General features: G+C 41.8%; 1 long non-coding RNA gene across 1 annotated transcript in view; it reads right to left on the minus strand.

The window, feature by feature from the left end:
• The window catches only part of LOC122790369, an 83154-nt gene extending 75512 nt beyond the window's left edge, over positions 1 to 7642 (minus strand). Inside the window, exon 1 of the long non-coding RNA XR_006363006.1 lies at positions 7569 to 7642. This is a non-coding gene — a long non-coding RNA (uncharacterized LOC122790369). The remainder of the gene's footprint in view (positions 1 to 7568) is intronic.
• Positions 7643 to 22395: the final 14753 nt, after the last annotated feature.

Consider the following 22395-nt stretch of genomic DNA (forward strand, 5'->3'; position numbering starts at 1 on the left):
TGTTCTGTGGATTTGGGTAGAAGACTGGCAGGTGGATAGCCTGATTTAAAGCAAATTCTGATACCAATTTAGGCATAAAGGTTGGGTTTGTTATGAGGGTGACCCTATCCCTGTGGAAGACAGTGAAAGTTTCTTTACTCATGGTGACTTGTAGCTCAGAAACTCTCTCAACTGAAGTCACAACTATGAAGGTGGGGGTCTTCCAGATGAGCATCATTAGAGAGGCACTGGCAGCTGGTTCAAAGGGTGGCAAAGTTAGTTTTTCTAACACAATTCAGATCCCAAGGAGGTTTGGGGTTCCTTCTGAGTTGTCTGAAGTAAATCACCCCTTTTAGAAAAAGTTTCATGTGGGGGCATGAAAAGATATGTGGAGCACTGCACAGACAAATTGCAATTGCAGAGACATGTACCTTAATGCTGGAATAGGAAAGGCCTAGTATAAAGAGGCTTGAATGGTACAAGACTGAGCTGATGCCTGCTTGAGTAGGGTCGGCGTCATTGCTGTGTCACCAGGTGGAAAATGCTTTCTAATTTGCCGGGTATGATTTCCTGGTTAAGGGCCTTCTTGATTCCCCTAGAATGGAGAGCACCACCTCCACGGGAGAAGATGCTATCCTAGGTGTCAGAATCCAATCCTCCAAGCTGTTAACTTAAGGGTGGTTAGGTGGGGACAGAAGACAGACCCCTTTGGCCAAGCTGAGCATCAGGAGGAGGGAGAACCAGTGTTGCCCCAGCCAGAAGGTGGCCACTAGGATCATGCTGGGTCTGTCCACCTTGATATTTTGTTACTACTCTGGAAATCAAGGTCGGGAATGCATACAGGGATCAGTTTGACCATGTGAAGGAGAATGCATCCATCTTCCAAGTGCCTATCTGTTGTGTTCTGGAGCAGAACTTCTGTAGTTGCTTGTTGTGAAGAGAAGCAAACGGGTCTAATGAGGGGCTCCCCCACTGTAGTCAGATACAAGACCAACTCATTTCAACATCCATTCATTTGGGTTTAGAAGTTTCCTGCTTAGAGTCTGCAAGGGTACTGCTCTAGTCTGGAATATAAGAGGCTATAATGATTAACCCTATCTCTTGGGCCAGCATCCATATCTTTCTGGCAAAGCTGCACAGGGAGTAGGACAAAGTTCCCTCTTGTTTATGTGCCACATAAGAGTGAAATTGGCTGTCAAGACTGCAGTGTCCCTAGGCTTAAGTTTTTCAAAGGTTTTTATGGACAGGTAGACTGCTAGTAACTCCTTTTGGTTTACATGCAACTTCTTTTGCTGTGGGGACCAAATGAACTGAACTTTCAGGGGACCTAAGTGGGCTGTCCAAGCTGTCTGCGCTAATAGTCTCGTCTGCTTCTGGCAGAGTGAAATTTGCTCCTAGATTCCTTTATATGGTGTTTTCCACCATAGGTGTTCTCTTTTCAGGCATGGAAAGAGGGGCAGCAGGGTTTCTAGGGAATGCTGTTCAGAGACATTTTTTAGAAACCATTAAAGGTTCCTCACGTGTAACTTTGCAAATGGAATCATAACTATGCAGGGTGCCATGTACATCAGTATCCTAAGGAATTCTCTTGCAGTGATGAGCTGCTGCGAAAGCTGGCCAGTCAGGCAGCCTATCAAGAAAACAATCTTGTCTTGGGGAAGGAGGGCTTTCTGGTGAAACAAGTTTATGATGGTCCCCAGGAAGAGGATCCTTGTTGTTGGGAAAGTTTTAAATTTTTGAAGAATTAGGGTGGGACCTACCTTCTGACAACAGTCTACAGTGACCTGTAGGCACCCTGGGTCTCTGAAGTGGATCTTCCTTGAATGAGACAGTCTTTTAAGGAGGAGTAAATATGGACTCAGTTCTGAAATGTGCTTTCAGAAGAGCTAGACATTTTGTGAAAACTCTGGGTGCATTAGCCCAAATTGTAAAGCAAATAAATGGAAGTGGGAGCCTGTTGATAAAAACTGTAGGCTCTTTCGGTGGCTGCCTACTCTGGGGACATGGAGTTAAGCATCTTTTTGGCCCATGGAAACATCTTGGGAGATCATAAGGCAGTAATTTCTGCAATGTAAGCATTTTGAAATTTGGGATGTTGAGGAACTTGATTAGTTTTGAGAAGTTTAAAATGGGTCTCCAAGTACCCTATTTTTTGGGACTAGAAAAATCATTGAGAAGTCTTTTCTTTCTTGTTCTGGAGGGGCACACTGAAGGGATACTTGCTGGAGTAGCTCTCCGAAGACAGGTAGTAAGAGACTTTCTTGCTCTTTGGTGGTTTTGGAATGCCCAAGAAGGCTGCAATTTCTCTGAATTGAATATAGTACCCTTTTCTCTACAATGTTGACGACCTACTCATCCCTGGTTATGGCTTTCCATTGGTTTAGGAAGGGCAGTCTTCCTGCTAGAGGTCTAGAAGGGATGGGAAGTGGAAAGGAAGGGGAGGAGTAGAACATTGTCACAGTTGCTCTTGGTGCTGGTTAGATTTCTTGGAGCCCCCTACGCTTTCAGATTATTCTGTTTTCCATTTCCTAGACTGTCTTGGTCTTTTGCCATGAGGAGGTCTCCCCTTGTCTTGTCTATGGGGGAATGGCCAAGGTTTTGAGGGGCAATTCCTACTGGACCTTGGGGTTGGAGATGGGTAAAATTCTTTCACAGTTTTAATTTGCTTTCTTTTTGTCCAGTTTCTCAAACGTCTGTTCAAAAATAACACCCTGTCCAGTGAGACGTCTAGTTCTGGCTTTACCTGATCTGACAGGGCACGGTCGTGAGTCATGCTTGTCTGTGGATGACAAAAGCTGCTCTACAAAAAGCTTCTAAAGCAACATAGCCACATTTTTAAGAGTGTCTAGAGACCTGTAAAGCTTCTTTGTTTATCCCCTGAATTTCCTTGGATAAGGAGTCTACCTTAGCTATCATTTTGTCTTGAATAGATTCAAGCTACTTAAAAACACATGAAATTGACATTTCAAAGCTCCCACTGCCAGGACGGCAGAAGCATAGACTCTCTTTCCAAATCTGTGTAGTAATCTGCTTTCCTTGTCATTAGGCAGGGATGTCTTGTTGGTCCTTTAGGTAAACGTTTACTGGATTCAACAGAGACAACAGATGGATCAGACTTTGGATTTTTACAGAGGTGCTTGTGAGTTTCAAGCACTCTACAAAACCTGTTTGGTTTTCTCAGAGCAGGAGGAAGAGCCAGGTCTTCGAAGACATCATCTAATAAAATGTGTAGTGGAAGAATAGCAGATGGTGAGCTCACTATTCATGTACATCTCAATAGCAGATGGTGAGCTCACTATTAATGTACATCTCAATAGCAGATGGTGAGCTCACTATTAATGTACATCTCAATAGCAGATGGTGAGCTCACTATTAATGTACATCTCAATAGCAGATGGTGAGCTCACTATTAATGTACATCTCAATAGCAGATGGTGAGCTCACTATTAATGTACATCTCAATAGCAGATGGTGAGCTCACTATTAATGTACATCTCAATAGCAGATGGTGAGCTCACTATTAATGTACATCTCAATAGCAGATGGTGAGCTCACTATTAATGTACATCGCAAACAACTGCTTCACAATTCTTTCACGTCTCATAAAAGTCAGAGTGGGATGGACTCCTGTATTGTTTTACAATATCAATGGTAAGCTTGTGCATGGAACTATGTGAAAGTGAGGCTGGGAATGATGCATTCCTGTTAAGGGACAGGAAACCAATGCACGAGTGCACAATAACCATTAAGGTATGCGCTTCACGCAGGTTTGTTACGGACACAACGCAGACTTTATACCATACTACCCAGGGATTTGAATTTACAGCTGCAACTGAAACTCCAAACCAGAGTGACATCTGTTGACATCTGTCCTTTAAGACGGAAGCACTGGCACAAAGTGACTAAATGGACTCCTTTCCACTGGGACCTGACAGCCCACAAGGAGTACAACTGATTTACAGTTCTCATAAATAAATAAATAAACAAATAATTTCATGTTCCTGAGATGAAATCTGAGAGTTATACTAGTGTTTTTTAAATGCGTTTTTTTGGTCATTATAATTTTTGGGCTCACTTATGTATATGCAAATCTACAACAGATTCAAGGTACATTATAGTCAATAAGCCAAACTAAAAGCATCTAAATTTATGAAGAAATGTATGGTTAATGAGTGTTACTGGCTTAAAAAAAATCTGTGAAAATTCTGTGCTTTTCCAATACTCACACAATCCAAACTTAGGATTTACTGATATTCCCCCCAAAAATGGAAAAAAAAATCAATGTCCCTACTGATCAGTAGCAAGCTAACTGAAGGCAGCTCTCCATAGAGGCAGAATAATTAACTTCAGGTTCCAGTCAGACTTACTGTCAAATGAGTGGAGGTAGCTATCCAAATAAGAAAAGGAAAGTTTGGTACCCCGCAACATCAAGCGGACATCTACTTACATACATTTTGTAAACATCCTTGGAACTGTAAGGCTTGACGGAGACAGCAAAACTGACAGTGAATGACTAGTATCAACAGGCACAAGAATTTACTTCACCATTTCTCCATCTTTACTGTCCATCTTGAAGGTCCAAACAGCATATTTAATCTTCTCTGGTAGTGGGGAAGAAGGATGACTGAAGGGTGATGATGCAATAGGAGTTTGGGATAAAGACAATTAGGGTCACTGGAGTATAAAACGGGACTAAGGTGTCACATTTTTTCTGGTACTAAAATAAATCTGGATCATTTAGTCCTTGCTGGTCTTTTAGGATCTCTTGGATAGCAGTTTCTTTTTCTTCTGACTCTCTTCCTTAGCCTCAGTTTTCTGATTAGGGGTATGTATGGCAAGGATAGCAATGGAGTTGGGGAAGGAAAGACATTTTGGTTGATAGCATTTGAATATTCTTGCCCATATATCAGTGGTAATGGCAAACTGATCTGATAAGTGAAGGAAATACCCCCTCCCCCCGACAACCTCCAACTTAAGGACTGCTGCAGATCTCTTGCAATGGCTCCAACAGGGACTTTTCAGCGTTCACTGATATTACCAAGAAAAAAGCAGTAGTAGTCCCTTGCAGGCACTAATGACTTTTCTTATGGTAGAGGCCGAGACAGTCATCGGATATGGGGATATCCTGACTCCCCACAGTCTCAATTGTGCTGTGACTGATGCCACGGCTATTTTTTATGTGCAAGAATGTATCCTGGAGATATATTCAACACATGCAATCTCCCTTCTGTAGACAAGGGAGATGTTGCTGCTACCTGATGGAAGGGTGACAGAACCCTTGACACTACAGTTCACATTGGGTGACATCAACTGTAGGAGACCATATGGCTGCAGGAGTTTCTATCCAAGAAGTGCACATAAGAATGCACAAGTGAAGTTTTTAGTACACGTCTGATTCCTATAAAACATGTGCTATAGTAAAACTTTCCCCTGCCAGCTGAGAGCATTCTACCCTCCTGTTTACTCTTGACCAAGCTTGCTTTCACCACAGGTGTAATCAGATAGGCTCTATCGAAGGAAGCACTGCAAAACCACACAACCTCAGCTTGGTCTGCCTTTTCATGGAGGGGTCTCCATCCTGGGTGCTCTTGTTGCTTCACTAAAGGAAATAAAACTAGTGGTGCTGATGTGGAAGATGCAAGTATCCTTCTCACTTCCTGGTACAAAAACTGGGCCCAGACAAACAGCATAAGATGTGGAAGGAATGGGTCCTTTTCTAACCGCCTATGATACAGAGAGGGAAGACAGAGGACCCAACTCAATGTGGGTGTTGACCAAAGCCCTCATCATCTGCTCCCAATCCATATGTGCAGAAGGGCTCCTTACAGATCTTGTCCTCATGGTGCCAAGGACACCTGCACAACTCTCACTTTGTGGATAAGCTATCAAGTCTCATCCTCAGAGTGGGTCAAGATACTACAGCTATCGCTTGGTGGAAGACTCTGGTGGAGACATTAAGAGAAGTCGCCGTGAGAAGTTAACCAACTTTGACTAGACAGAAAAAGACTATCTTACTGAAATAAAAAAAAATCTTAAAAACAGTAAAAGTGAAACCACATAATACAGTTATCATTAAGCTAGCAGCCCTTCAAATAAGAGAAGACTTATCACAAGCAAAACCGCAAACTCTGACCTTTATCCAATGGGACAAGTGGGAAACAAGGTCTGGAGAATACAAGGAAGTGAGAGGCACTGAAGAAGTTAGGAGAGGAGCTCGAACTTTGGGAATAGCTAAGCTGCTGATGTGTGGCACAGTCTGTGGCAACCAGTTCATCAGTGTGAAGTGGATGGCCTGGATCATGTAAGATCTAATGTTCTCCAGCCTGACCTTTCCCTAAATGCCTGTTACTATATTATTTATTTATTTATTGACATTTGTTAACCGGGTTGGCCCAGCTGGGTCAGAGGCCCGTTTTCAGTGGAAACCCAAGGAGAAAAGTTCCAGTTACATAAAAAATTAAAGATTACATAGGTAACAAATAGCAAGTAGCAATACCAAGTGACAGTCCCAAAACATGTTAGTACAAATTTGAACATAATCTAACATATTTACATTACCCTAAGAAAAAAATCACAATTAAATAAATGGGTCTCTATTAGAACACTGAGCTTTCAAAATTTCGAGTGTTCTAATATTGACCTGTTTTCAGCGAATGCTGAAAATATTGAAGAAACAGAAAACCAAATTTTTTCCTAGGGAAAGAATTTGGTTGTCCGTTTCTGTTGCTTCGGTATTTTCAGCACTGTGGTGAAAAGTTACGGGTCGGGTCCAGGTAAGTGTGCGATTGTGTGGACGTGAGGGTTAGGGCGGGGTAGGGGAGTCAGGGGTAGGGCGTGGGTCAGGTAAGTGTGCGATTGTGTGGACGTGAGGGTTAGGGCGAGATAGGTGAGTTAGGGTTAGGGTGTGGGTGAGGTGACTGTGCGATAGTGACGGACCTTAGGGTTAGGGTTTGTGTTAAGCTAAGTGGATAGTTAGTGGTTTATGTATAGTTTAATGTAGGGTTAGGTGTGAGAGTTTAGGTGTATGTGTGTGCATTGCTGTTTGTTTGGTGTGCTTGTGTTGTGTGTATGTGTTTTAGAACAGCAAATTTTTCCCTAGGAAAAAAATTCGCTATTCTGTATGTTCGATGTTTTAAATTTTCCATTAATAGGGTTCGATTTTAGAACACTCGAAATTTTGAAAGTTCGGTGTTCTAATATAGACCCAAATAAATAGATGAACTTTTTGATATATGTACTATCAAGTTATATACAAGTGATCAGATTTATTGCCTAGGCTTCCTAGGAAGGTATATTTGGGTAGAGTGGTGCACTTGAACATGTGCTGCAGCAGTAAGACGGAACATTATGTTTAACATGATCTGTAGGCAAAAGACTTTCAACAAAACTACCTCACAAAAATAGAACCTAATCCTTCAAGGACAGTCACCCCCATTAGCAAGGGCTGTCCAGACTACTGAAATACTGACACTTCAGTCAATGTTCATCTTTTACTTTTAAAATCAGTCAACTGGTACAATGGGTTAAAAAAGGGCAGGACTAAGTCAGATAGCAAAGTACATGAACAGCTAACTCTACAAGTCACTTACCTCCCCAAAGTAAGAAACTAATGGTGAGATTTCAAACTTCACAGGTGGGTCTTCAGTTTCTGATAATCTAAAAATAAATAAATATGTACATTTGTAAGGACATAAATAAATAAATAAATAAAGTAAATAAGATGATGACCAAGTGTTTTCTGCCCATTTATTTGAACATGATGAAGCCCAGGTGGCTGCAGGGAGGAATGGTATTCTGTCAGCTTATGGAATGCTGCACTGGCACAGGACAAATATCAATGCAGCTAAAAAAGGTCTACGGTACCAACACCCCTCCCTTACGCCAAGGCATTCAAATCTACCATGCTTGTTCCAGACTGCATACAATCTTCCTAGTCTATAGTTTGATTCCCTCATCATCCATCTATCTACTGTGCGACTCAGTATAGCAATTAACTAGACATGTGGTGTCTGAAAAAAAGGTCCTTTTGGATCACTGCTCTATCAAAGATAAATACAAACTACTACTGAAGTACCCTGGTTAATACCACCTTACAGCAAAGATAGCAATAAGTACTAAATAAGCAAATAAAAACCAAGATGCAGTAGGTCATGAGGTTTGCATTTCAGCAGAAATACACCTGAGGCTAAATGGTATACAGCAATAATCACAAAATGTCTGTCATGGTGCATGGCATCAAGTATGTTCAATTACCAATGAGAGAATGACAGAGGATTTAAGAGAGAGAGGAAAATATGAATTAAAATAAACCTCAAATCATTATTTTTTTTAACAAAAACAGACAGCACAGCTGGCAAGAGATATGTTTGGCTTTAATTTAGCCAACCTGTGCATAGGATATATAGGATATTTCAACCAAACTCCTCTGTATCAATACAAGTGATTTAACTCCTCTGTATCAATACAAGTGATTTTTTTTCCAGTGACAATGACTGCACCCATGGCTAATCATAACAATGAATTTCAAGATATACTTTATGGAAAACTGAAATTATCTGATTAAGCACGTCTTTACCTTAAGACAATTAATGTCACTACTTTGTCACCTGGTAGAGAGCATATATAAATATAAGCATGTTTTCATAAAAGCAGCAGCTCCACTCTGGCAGCATACCTGACATCCCACTGAGAGATGGATTTAAGCTGGGCAGAGATCATTAGTATAAGTTTTCCAGGGAGAAAAGATACACTTGATTCATCTTTACAAAAATATTCTTGCATTACACAACAGTGAATCAGTATTATAGACACACTATTTCAAGATGGCAGCATTGCAAACTTGAGCATTAACAGGACTTGTGTTTCCATAAAGGAAATGTTACATGAAAAAATGATGTGAACAGACTGAATTGGTTGAAATGGTCTGCTGTACTAGGAAATGGTGGCAAAACATTCTCTGAGGTGGTAATCAGGATGACGTAAATGCGGAGAATATCACAGAATGGAAAAAAGAGTTAAAGAAGCACATTTAAATCAGCAGTGTAAAGAAATGGAAGATAACACAATGGGATTGACAAGAGATTTCCTCGAGAAGACTGGTGATATTAACTGAAGCTTCCAGGTAAAAACTGGCATAATAAAACACACAGATGGGAGAGCCCTAGCAGAAGCAGAGGACATTAAGAAGACGTGGAACAAATATATGTAAAAACTCTAATACAACAGATACATAATGATGGCATATTCTCTGATTTAGAACCAGACATCCTGAAAAGTGAACTTAAATGGGCATAAGAAAAATATGCCAATAACAAGTCTGGAAGGGATGGAATTCCAAATGAATTGTTTAAAATCCTACTAAATATAACGCTGTTACAGTGCAGGTTGTAATTTACAGGAAACTCTGGAAACACAACGGTGGTCATTGTACTGGAACAGTTCAATTTACATTCCAGTCCTAACAAAGGGCAAGGCTAGAGGAAGTACAGTTGTATAAAATCTTCCCATAACAGTAGATGTCCTTCTCTTCACTGTTGCAATATTCATAACAGACAGGATCTCCTGCCAAGGATAGCCCAACGTCTGGCCAGTATACCAAAGCCTTTAGCACTTACTGGTGCCATACATCACACACAGGTGCCCCGTGCAAGGTGTAGGCCATAAAGGTGAAATACAACACACTCAGAACTGAAAAAGCCCCAGAAGCAACAGAATGTCCCTAGGGACAAGGAAGAACGTGTGCATCCAAGAAGCAGAAAACAGAAGAGCCTCTTGGGCAGCAGAGCAGGAAGAACAGGCTAGGGCAGAGAAGGCAGTAGGGAAGAAGTGAATATTGCAACAGTGAAGAAAAGGACATCTACTGTTATGCTAAGATTTTACACAACTGTACTATGTTCTTCTATAACACTGCTGCAGTATTCACAACAGAAAGGAGCATACAAAAGTTTGAGAGGAAAACTGGTGGGTGGGGACGATGGCACTGAGGAGCCCTCTAGAAACCAATGCAGGATAGCCCTGGCAAAGCCATCTCTAGCCCTTGAAGTAAAATCCAACTTATAATGCAAGTGAAAGCATGGACAGAAAACCAAGTAGCAGCATCAAAGATGGAAATGGTATCCGGCCCCTTGAAAAAAACACCACAGGAAGCAACAGATCAGATAGAATGAGCCTTTATTAATGAGGAAAGACATTTACAATGAAAACAACAAAAATAAATTGCTTTAGAGATCCAGGAAGAGATGATCTGCTTAGAAAAGGAACCCAAAGAACTGGGAGGAAAGCAAACAAAAAGCTCCTCAGCTTTGTGAATAACTTTAGTTTTATCCAAATAATATTTGAGCTGTCTATGCAAATCCAGGGTGTGAAGGCAGACTGTAGAGAAGGAAAAAAGGAAAGCAAATGAGTGGACTGATTAAGGGAAAACTCACTGACCACCATGGGCATAAAAGAAGAATTAGTTGGAAGAGACAACCTGTCTCTGTGTAAAACTAAGAAAGGAGGAACAGTCATGAGAGGCTGAAGTTCAGACACCCTCTTGGTTGAAATGAGAGCCAAGTACAATGTTGTAAGGAAGCTGAACCGGCAGGTTCAAAAGGAGCCCGATTCAATTTTTCAACAACAAAATTGACGTCCCAGGAAGGTGGAATAGGCTTCCTGGTTGGCATGATATGAAGGATGCCTTTAAGAAGCCTTTTCCTCAAGAGTCATGAAGGTAGTAAATCACTTGAGAACACCGAGAAAGGGCCAAAGCATACCTGGTCAAGAGTCTGGTAGTTAATGGCTCTAAAAGATAAAGAGGCTGCAGTATAAACCTTTTTGCCCAGATTCTCCATGGCCCAACTATCCTTCTCTGAAGGAAGCAGCTTGGAAGAGGGCATCAGTTTGAAGGGCTTGTCAGAAGTGACAGACACTACAGAAAGATCAGCAGAAGGACATTTACAGAGAAATTTACATTCTTCGGACACCTTATAAAACCGGTCGCATTTCTTGGGAGCTATGGGCCGAGAACCAGGCACCACAGAAGATGCTGAAAACGTTTCCAGTAGGGTAGCTAAAAGTGGGGAACAGCAGAAGGCATGACAGACTCCATTTTAAGGAGCACGTAATACCTTTTCTGGATATCTAGATTTGAGAGCAATCCTGCTTAAAGAATTCCATCATACAGAAAACAGTGTCCCCAAAGGAGAGTTCCTCAGAGGGGAATCTGGACTAATAGAATCCTCTTCCTCTGAACCCTAGTCCAAGGGAGATTTAACAAGACTAGGTTAAGGACACCTCCTCTGAATCCTGATCCTCAGAAGACTCCAGCTCCCTAGGTCTGGGAGTGGAAGAGAAGGGAGGGGCAAGCAGACACCCCTTGAGAAGGCTTTAAGGTGATCAAAGCATTAAACAACCCCTAAGTAAAATCTTGCCATTCTCATTAGGGATCCTTAACTGTAAGGGACGTATGCTTAGTTTTCTGTTTCCTTTTCTGCAGGATATCTGAACGAAACGCCCTGGGAGGGTCTTGTGACAACTCAGTAAGTGTAGCAGAGATATCCTTCACTAAGATCTGCAGAATCTTCTTCAGTCCCTTGGATATAAACAGCCAAGGTTCCCTCAATGTTTGGAGCGAGTTTGTAAAACCTCAGAGGATGTGTGATAAGTGTGATCCATCCTGGCCTCTGACGGGGTTATGGCAGAGAAATACAAAGCAACTTGTGGACAATTCTCCGGGCTTTAGTAGCCTTGAGAGAGCCATCTGAGGAAGGCTGCAGAGCTGCCATATTCGACCCAAGTTTTTTGGCCTTTTTCTTACCTGGTGGCTGACCCCTGCAACGGGAAGACTCCACCATAGCACCTTGAGCCAACAGCTTAAGATGCTGGTTTTCAAGGTAAATAGATCAGGAGGAAAGACAACTACATAGGGTCTTGGAGACGAAACCATGGCAGATAGAACACTGTGTACAGCTGTGTGAAGCACCCAAACAGGAGCGACTCTGGTCACAACGGTCTTTATGGAGAATCTGCCTCCCACACGAACATTCTCTTGGTAACCAGTACAGGAGGGCATTCAGACCACTGTTTAATGATGGCGTTTGGACTGGTAGCAAAGAAGTTCTGAGTATGTGTGTATGTACGTCACCTTTATGGCCTTCAACTTGTGAGGGGAGTATAAGTGTGACATATGGCACATGTAACTGTTAAAGGCTTTGGTACCCTGGCCAGACAGTGGGATATCCTTAGCAGGAGATCCCTTTTGTTATGAATACTGCAACAGTGATATGGAAGGACATCATTCACATAATTAAACAGCTGCATCTATTTAACTTGCAAGCAAAATTAACAAGATAATATTGAACATTCTACAAGCTAATGTTTTTAGTCGCTTTAGTTTTATATATAGGTCAGGCATATTTTTATCAACTAGAAGAGATGTTGTGGACAACATCTTATAAGTAATTGAAGGAATTTATTTGGAAGGATAAGACCTCAAAGAACAAGGTGGTTGGGACTGCTTGATTTGAATAAATACTTAACAGCCATGCAGTAATGGCTCGTATACACAACACAAGCTGAAAATTATATATCAAAGTGGAAAGAGATGAAATTGGGGGGGGGGGGGTTCAAGGGGGAGTAAGACTTGGGATGCAGATCCTTAAAGAAAATAACCATACAAAATATTACATTCATAAAGTTGGAGAAAGTATTCTACAAACTAAGCCAACAAGAGAATGAAGAAAGGAGATACTGACAACGGGTATGATGACAAGTAGGAATATTACTGAAGAAAGCTGGCAAAGGAATCAAGATATTGAGAAGGAGAGAAGGAAAGGTAACATGGCAGGATGAGGCCAAACAAAAGTCTGGACTACAAGTTAGAGCCGGACTACCATAGAAGGGATTGATATCAGTGTATACGTAAATAGGAAAGGATATGGAAGTGTTAAGTGAAATATCATATCTCTGTACAGTTACTGTAAAAAACAGATTAGTAGGGCATATAATATACTGTCTGATAACTATAAAAATCAATCCGAGGATAGTAGATAAGAATGGGAAGAGAATGGGAAGGCAATTTGGAAAGGAACAATGGGAGGACCTTTGTATGGCTTCCACTTATGTCCGGAAGGTTTAGGATTTTTGCTTGGAAGTGTTTGCTTTGGTATTTTTTGCACCCCAAACAGACTTCAAAGTTTTTTTCCCTTGGGTATACAGCAAATGCTGGAGGTGTGATGGAAAAACAGTACTAACTGAGAACATGTTTTTTGGGAGTGTAATTGAGTGGCAGAATTTAAAATTTCCCTACAGAGTACTCTGTCAGAAATATTGGTGGAGCAAATGGCTGTAACTAAGGAAAAGTACAGTTTTGTACCTACAATAAATGTAGATGTTCGAAGATCCACATTGCTGCAGTCCTTACACTTGGGTAGTCCGCTGTCCTCGGTCGGCCCGAATATCAAAGTATAAGGCTGACGTCGGTCAAGGCGGATTAGACTGACATCAGGACGTCAGGGTACAAATGCGCGTGACCGACGTCATATCCTCAGTCTTTTCTTGCCCCAGATGTCAGAAGACCCTAAAAAGAAAGGTCAAAACCAAAAGACAGCAAACAACCAACCAACCACCCTTGCACTAATAATATGTACAATATATACAATATACACAATATTTACAACCCAACCCACACAACCGCCTCTAACTACAGAGGGGAAGGAGGGAGGGTAAATTGGACTGCAGCAATGTGGATCTTCGAACATCTACATTTATGGTAGGTACAAAACTGTACTATGTTCTTCATCTCACATTGCTGCAGTCCTTACACTTGGGTAGAATCCCAAAGCAGAGGTAAGGGAGGATGGCAAAACTATAAAGAAGCAGGAGCTGCCAAAATGCCCTGTAAAATAGCAGTGGCAAAACCAGCCCTAGATTTAGAATAAAGTGGAAGGTGATAATGCTTAGAGAAAGTGTGCACTGAACTCCAAGTAGCTGCCTCCAAAATATCTTTAGTTGCCACCCCCCTTAAAAAAGCTGTCAGTGGCAGTAGCCCTAGTGGAATGAGGCCTAATCCCAGCTGGAATCTCCTTACCATGATGGGAATAACAGAAAGCAATGCAAAACCCAATCCACTTAGAAATAGTTTGTTTTGACACAGGCTTGCCCTGAGAACTCAAAGCAAAAGAAACAAATAACTGCTGAGACTGCCTGAACCCTTTAGTTCTGCTCAAATAATATCGCAACTGCCTGTGTACATCTAAAGTGTGCAAAATCTTTTCCCCTTTATTTTGGGGATTTGCATAAAAAGTAGGCAAATGAATAGTTTGGTTTAAAGCCACACTAGAAACCACTTTAGGCATAAATGAAGGATTAGTACGCAAAGATACCCTATCCTTATGGAAAATTAAGAAAGGCTCAACCGCCATAAGGGCCTGCAATTCAGAAACCCTTCTTGCAGAGGTAATGGCCAACAAAAAAGCAGTCTTCCATGATAAACATTTCAACTCGGTAGTAGCTGCAGGCTCAAAAGGTTGTAGAGTGAGTTTCTCCAACACAAAATTGAGATCCCAAGCAGGAGTAGGAGCTCATTGGGGGTCTTATATTCTTTGCCCCTCTAAGAAATTGCTTGAACAAAGGATGAGAAAACAATGGTGGGTCACAGTCATAGTGAGCCGAAATTGCTGCAGCATGAATCTTAATAGAAGAGAAGGACAAACCTTTGTCCAGTAACTCAGTAAGATATTGAAGAGCCACACTTAAATTAGGCTCAGAAACATCAAAATCCTTTGCTGCACTCCAAAATAAAAATCTCTTCCATTTATCTGCGTACACTTTCCTTGTACTAGGCCTTCTAGCTTCCAAAATAACATTCAAAACTTGCTGTGGAAGTTGAGACCCTCTATGGTTCAAAACAGAATATGCCAGGCTGTTAGGTGAAGAGAGTGAAGCTTGACATTGAGTAAATGACCGTTCTCCTGAGACAACAGGTGTGGAATCGAAGGCAAAGGCCATGGAGGCTCCCATACCAGACTTCTCAGTAATGGGTACCAGTGCTGTCGAGGCCAATCTGGAGCTATTGAAATCATCTTTGGCTTGTCCTGTCTGACCTTCAGAAGTACCTTTGGGAGGAGAGGCAGAGGTGGAAAGGCATACACATGAAGATTGCTCCAATTGAAAGAAAGAGCATCCACTTTCCAAGCTGTGGGATGAAACCTTTTCGTGCAAAACTTTGGCAGCTGGTGGTTTAGTGGAGAAGCGAACAGATCTATGTCTGGAGTTCCCCATGACACTGTCAATTTCTGAAATACATGAGGATCCAATTTCCACTCGTGGGGATCCATAATTCGTCTGCTCAACACATCTGCTAAGGAGTTCTGTGCTCCCGGCAGAAACCTTGCCTGAAGATTTAGCTGTAAACTGAGAGCAGTCTCCCACAAAATCATTGCTTGCCTGCATAGAGGATAAGAATGTGTTCCCCCTTGCTTGTTGATGTACCACATGACAGTTGTGTTGTCTGTTAGAATCAACACCTGCCTTGGAAGAAGTAAATCCTTGAAAGCTATTAATGCAAACTGGACTGCTAACATCTCCTTCAAGTTGATATGTAGATGTTGTAGTCTGGCAGGCCACGTGCCTTGTATCCACTTTCCATTTAGATGAGCTCCCCAAGCTTTGTCTGAGCCATCTGTCGTTAGAATCTGACTTGCCTCTGGCCGGGTCACAGAGAGTCCCTTGTTTAGGTGACATTCCTGAGCCCACCACAAAAATTCCTTTTGAATGCAAGGTATTATTTGAATGACAGTGTCCAGATCCTGGCAGTGCTGTGTCCATACATTTTTGAGATACCATTGTAGCTTCCTCATATGCAGTTTGGCATTGGGAAGCACCAGAATACAAGATGCCATGAACCCCAAGGCTTGAAGGACTGTCCTTGCAGTCAGCCTGGACTGATGAGACAATTGATGAAAGTAAAGGGAAAGATTCTTTTGTTTGTCCGGGGTCAAAAGGCCATCTGGGATGCTGTATTCAGTCTTACACCCAGAAAGCACATGTCCTGAGAGGGTACTAGACTGGACTTTATTTCGTTCACAGAATACCCCAGGCATCTTAGCACTGCTATCACATATTCCAAATGATGAAGAAGCTCGTCCCTTCCTTGAGCCAGAATCAGGCAATCGTCCAAATAAGGATAGATCTGTATTCCTTTTAGCCTGAAGAAAGCTATCACTGGAGCCAGAACTTTCGTGAACACTCTGGGCGCAGTAGATAAGCCAAAGGGCAATGCAGAGAACTGATAATGAGAAGTCCCAGCCCGAAACGCAGATACTTCCTGCAACTCAGTCTGATAGGAACATGAAGGTAAGCCTCCTTGAGATCCAAAGTTACCATCCAATGATCTTTGCCCAGCAGAGGTAAAAGCTGTTGTAACGTCAACATTTTGAACTTGGGAATGTCCAGATAAGTGTTGAGGATAGATAAATCCAAAATTGGTCTCCACGTGTTCCCCTTCTTTGATACTAGGAACAGGCGAGAGTAAAATCCTAGGCCCACTTCTGGCATAGGGACCGGCTGTATGGCCCCTATTTGAAGTAGCAGAGAAATTTGTTTGTGAGCCTCTATTCTTTGCTGAGGAGGAACGTCTGGCATGCCTTTGAAAGGAGGCAAGGTATGGAAATAAAACCTGTAACCTTGGTGTATGATATCCAATACCCATCTGTCTTGGGTAATTAAACTCCAATTTTCCTTGAAAAGTGCCAACCTTCCTCCCAAAGGTGCTGCCAGACGAGAAGGCTCTGGCAGCTGAAAAGGTAGGTCATTGGGTCTGTTTATGAAAGGACTGACCCCTGCCCTCACCCGAAGACTGTGCAGGTGAACTCCCTGTTCTAGGCCTGAAAGAGCCCTGAGCTCTGCCCCTACCACGTCTAGATCTACCCCTAGACTGGGAATCATAAGAAGGATACGTCCACCCCTTGGTAGGCCAATTTCTACTAAACTTCGGAGGCTGAACCTGCAAAAAATCTTTAACAGTCTGCATAGACTTAGCCTTGTCTTCCATTTTCTTTAAGACTGCCTCAACAGGTGAACCAAACAACACATCAGACTGTAAAGGAGCATCTAAAATCCTTGTCTTAACATGGTCAGATAAATTCTGATCCCTCAGCCTGCGAAGAACTGACCCAGTGGCAGCCACCCTAGATGAGGCCTGTACAGCATCAAAACCACATTGCAAAGAATGCTTACCCACCTGTTCAGAAACATGCACTAAATCTCGTAACTCTTTACACTCAATACCTTCCGCCAGAGCATCTACCTTAGACTTCAATTGAGAAAGTAGATAGTTTTGGTATTTCAACATGTGAAACTGGCAATTCAAAGCCCTCATAGCTAGGGTGGAAGAAGTATAGACTTTCTTTCCCCATCTATCCAAAGCTCTGGCCTCTTTATCTGGAGGAACCGGATTTTTAACAACAGAAGCCTTAACACCCTTAGGCCCCTGACTAACAGTTTCTGGGTCCGCCCTAGGACTCTTAAAAAGATACTTATGAGCTTCAGGCACCCTGTAATACCTATCCGGTTTAACAGGAGCAGGAGGCAAAGAATCAGGATTAAGAGAAGCCTCTGCAAACACATCTTCCACAACATCTAGAACAGGAGGTATAGCCAAAGGCCTATGCTGGGGTAAAAACAAAAATTCCCTAAGCCTTTTCCTGGAATCAGAGAAGTCCTGACCTTCCCACTTAAAATGCTCCCTCATGGAATGAAGAGTCTCTGAAAAGAAAAATCCTCAGGAGGAGAAGCAGAAGGAGTAGAATCATCCACATCAGAATCAGAATAAGGAGAATACTCCTGCAAGTCTTCAGTCGAAGACTCTGAAACATCCAAGCCTGCTCAAAACCCCCAACTCAGGTTCCACCCTAGGTCTCTTATCAGGAAGGGGCAAAGAACCTCTAATCAAAGTAATCAAATCTTCTGCCATTTTAAGCATATGTTTCTTGGGCACAGATCCTGAAGAACTAGGAGTGACACCAACTGAAGCTAAACCTGGCCTGCCTCTGGGAGAAGCCTTGGAAACAGAAGGAGAGGGCCTAACCACCCTAGGAAGGGAGGGGAGTACAGTAACCTGAGAAGCCCCTTCAGCCTGACCTGCCTCCTGAGAGGCCACATCCTGCAATAACAAAGTCTCCCCCTGGGACTCCAGAGAAACCTCCGGTGGAACCCCCGGCTCCACCGACACCTCTAAAGAACCGGCGTCCGGTACGGATGGCTCTTCTTGCCTGGGCTTAGCTGCTTTGTCCTTGCGCTTCTTCGAAGAAGCGGATGTCGGAGCATCCGACGGCATATTATAATTGCACCGCTTCCCGAAGACTAACCTGGCACAATCTAACCTTCTCTTAATAGTGCGCTTATTGAATCTAGCACAAAAGCGACACCCAACAACGTCGTGCTCAGGCCCTAAACAAGGAATACACAAAGTATGATAATCTCTATGCGGTATCTGTTTCCCACAAGAAATACAGTTATTCACTTTTTCTGACATCCGGTAAACCACTGAGGCAAGAAAAAACTAAAATATTCCCCAACGGGGTACTTAGCCAACTTTGACTCGGTCTGAAACTCCGAATTCGAAAAATTTCAGAACGCCGAACGGCACTTGCAACGCTGCTTCTGCATCGGACCATGCGGCAAAAAAGACTGAGGATATGACGTCGGTCATGCGCATTTGTACCCTGACGTCCTGATGTCAGTCTAATGCGCCTTGACCGACGTCAGCCTTATACTTTGATATTCGGGCCGACCGAGGACAGCGGACTACCCAAGTGTAAGGACTGCAGCAATGTGAGATGAAGAACATCTGTTCTTTTCAAATGTGACACAGAATCTGAATTGCCTGCACGTAGTAAGGCCTTACTATGTTTAATGCTACTGGCTTAAAAAAAAAAAAAAAAAAAAAAAAAATCAAAATCTACACCTACTATAATTGAAGTACTTCATATTACAAAGGACATAAAATAACTAGAGGTGGGATCTTTAGAAAGGGGAATAAGCAAATTACATAAAGGAATTTGTAGGAATAATACCTGCAGAATAATGTTCAAAGCGAGGAGAGAGGTTTAAGGGAAGGCAACAACTGAGCAAAATATGTAATGTATAATTCATAGCCATGACAAAAGTTAATATGTTTTGTTTTCTGTTAATGTATGCATGCCTATGTCTTAAAGTGACAACTGAATAAACATGTTAAAAAAAGATTTTACAAGCTAGACTTTGGCAATATATGGACGGAGAACTGTTAAGATGTACAATGGGTTTTAGATTGGGAGCAAGTGTGACGACCCTGCACTGGCCCAGTAATCAAGGAGCCACAATCCTCACCACTGGCAACAGTGAGGGACATACACAATGGCAGGATAAGTACACACACAGTAAAGTGCTAAAGTGCAATGTCCCTTAAGAGCATGCAGAGATCAGTCAGTCTTGGGCTGGTTTCTCCCTATTTCTCCAGATCCCCAATAAGACTCCCCACTGGCACAGCTATACAGTTAAGATCTCAGTTGAGGGGTCAGGCCAAGACCTCCAGCACCCTCTCTGTCCAACCAGTGCTTCGTGTCTCTGCCCAAGTAGCTGACTGACACACACACACACACACACACACACACACACACACACACACACACACACACACACACACACACACACCGATTTATATACAAACACACAGACACTCCAGGGGAAGGCTGGCACATGTTTACTAGCTATGCCCCCTTCTGCCCAGACTATAAGGTAGTCATCACGGTCACAAACCCCTATGTATCAGCTACTATAAGGCCCTTATAAAGGCTGTCCAATCCTACTGTGTAATGTTACTATTATCCAAATGGTAGTGTTGACCAAGACTTGCAAGACTATTGGCGTGGCCTGTACAGTGTCAACAAATACATATCCAAGTACCCTAAGAGCTTAAATATGTCTCACAAATATCAGCCACAAAGATAGGTTTAAATATATTTAATAATAATAAAAGAACAAGACAATACTTAATCAACACAGTTACTTCAGAGTTCAGAATATCAGGAAATATTTTAGAACAACATTGCAGGACAGTCTCAAATAAATACAGAAAACATCTAAACTAATCTTTGCTATATTCCTATCTATATCCAAGAGAAATTACAGCACCCTGGTTATTTACTATTAGCAAGGCAAGTGCAGATGATATTGATGATGGATGTTTCCAGGTCAAAAACAAAATACAAAATGCAGAGTCTCTCTCTGAGAGAGTTCTTAAATCAATATCACATATTACTGCTGGGTTAGCTTGAATGGCATCACTTTTTATCACCTGACTTCAGCTCCCAAGCTAAACCAAAACTAACATCTCTCTGTTAAAAAAAAAAACACATACCTCTCAGATGTGCAGCAGCTAGGAAGTGATAAAGAAATAAAACACTCTTACATTTTAAACATAGTAAACACTTCTCTCCAAGACAACAGAAAAAATTTCTAGCTTTAGACATCCTGCCTTCTTGCTGGACTGAACTTTCAGAGCACATTAAAAAGCACTTAATTTCAACTTATTTTCTTGAAGTTTTGTAAGTTAATCTTCTATGTTCCAGCAGGATATGCTGTGGTTACATTCTTGAAGCTCAATACATAACATACAGTTCTGTATAAATCATATCAATAATCACAAATTACATAGAATTATTTACAAAATTCCAGATAGCTGGGCTGGCAGTGTCACAGCAGGCACCAGAGAACTGCCAACGTCCGCTGAACAATACTGAAAGCAATGGACTTCAGAAACATACTTGCTCCTGTTTTACAGACTACTCTAAGGCCTTTGATTGTGTGGATAATAAACTGTGGCAAGTTCTTAGAGAAATGTGGATGTCAATATACCTTATTCACCTCCTTTGCAAATATAAGGGGAAAATGAAAAATTTTATATTCCTAGGATTAATGATTTCTACAGAAGATGACCGCTGCCATAAAATTAAAAGAACCTTGCTTTTTGGAAGGAAAGCTGTGGAAAATCTGAGTAAGACATTAGTGAGAAAGATATCACAATGCTCACAAAGGTCAGTATAGTCAAAGTTATAGTTTCCCAGGAACAATATATAGCTGCAAGAACTGACTTAAGTCTGTGTGTTGGAAAAAATATACTGTCGACCTGTGGTGCTGGAGAAAACTTTACACAGAAATCCAAGGACTGCAATTTCAAAGCCATCTGCACACTGAGCCTTCAGCTACAGAAAAGTAAATTTAATGTTGGTCTTTTACACAAAGTTGTTTCAATAAAGAATCCATTTGTACCATTTAAGCTGTAATTGAAGAGTCGCACCATTTAATGTAGAGACAGGATCTTTTCTAGAATGCTATATTCCTAAATTGAGCATTACAGTAGAATGGAAACTGGGTAGGCTAAAGCTTTTAAGGTACTCTGCTGGAAGGCTGTCTGCAGCTAGAGATAGGAGTTTTAATTTCCACAGAGCTTTTTCTCACTGAGTTGAATTAAAATTGTGCCAACAGCTATTTTACTCAAGTCCCTGCTTTCAGGAATGCATAGCCTGCCAATGAAAAGTGAAGTTTCACTGTATCACCAGAGTTTCCTAGCTTGTCCCCCAAACACTTAGCAACTGTTGGTGGTCAGTTACTGGTTAAAAGGTAATCAAGGGTTCCAGAAACAATGTGAACAGGAGCAAACATGGTGGAAATATTTGTCTTGATCCTCTTAAGCAACAGTGCCTCTGAAGGTGCCACCCCATTTCCATATTTTCTACCACCAAACCTTACTGATTGAATCACAGGAAGTTACTAGGCCCTTACAAGCCAAGCCAAGTTCTACCCTTATTTCCACAATAAGCATCTACTGCCTCTGTCCAAGAGGGACACAGGTGGAACCCCCAGTGTGAATGTGTGAATTTATGGTTACCCATTCAATCATCCAGATTGCCTTTGAAAACTGCAATGAGGTGCCCTGTTTGACATGAAGCGGAAGTCTGTTCCAAAGGTGTAACTTTTCGGAGACAATTCTGTCCCTCCAGCAGGTTCTATTAATGTCATATACCAGGTTAAGGTCATTACAGCAAGTAACCCAAGTACCATTTGACTTGTGGATATGCAGCATTTCCAATAAAGCAAGGTCAGAGACTGCCTCATATGCAAGGCAGAGATTGCCTCTGAGTAGTCTGTATGAAACAGAATAAAGTGACAGTAATTTCAGACAATCCACATAGGACAGATGATGAAGACCTTGAATTTTCCTTGTGAGGAACTTTTGTGGTCTCTCCAAATACTGTAGGTACTTGAAAAAGTACATACCAAAAGGGGCATTGTACTCTATTTGCCTGATGAGAGACGAGTACAGTGAGGTTATAACTATTTTTTTTTCTGGAGGCAATGCACTTACTTATGAGATGAGCAATACAGAATGCCCTT

Source organism: Protopterus annectens, chromosome 16.part0 (genome assembly GCF_019279795.1).
Source record: "Protopterus annectens isolate FY-2018-M chromosome 16.part0, PAN1.0, whole genome shotgun sequence".
Classification (NCBI taxonomy): domain Eukaryota; kingdom Metazoa; phylum Chordata; order Ceratodontiformes; family Protopteridae; genus Protopterus; species Protopterus annectens.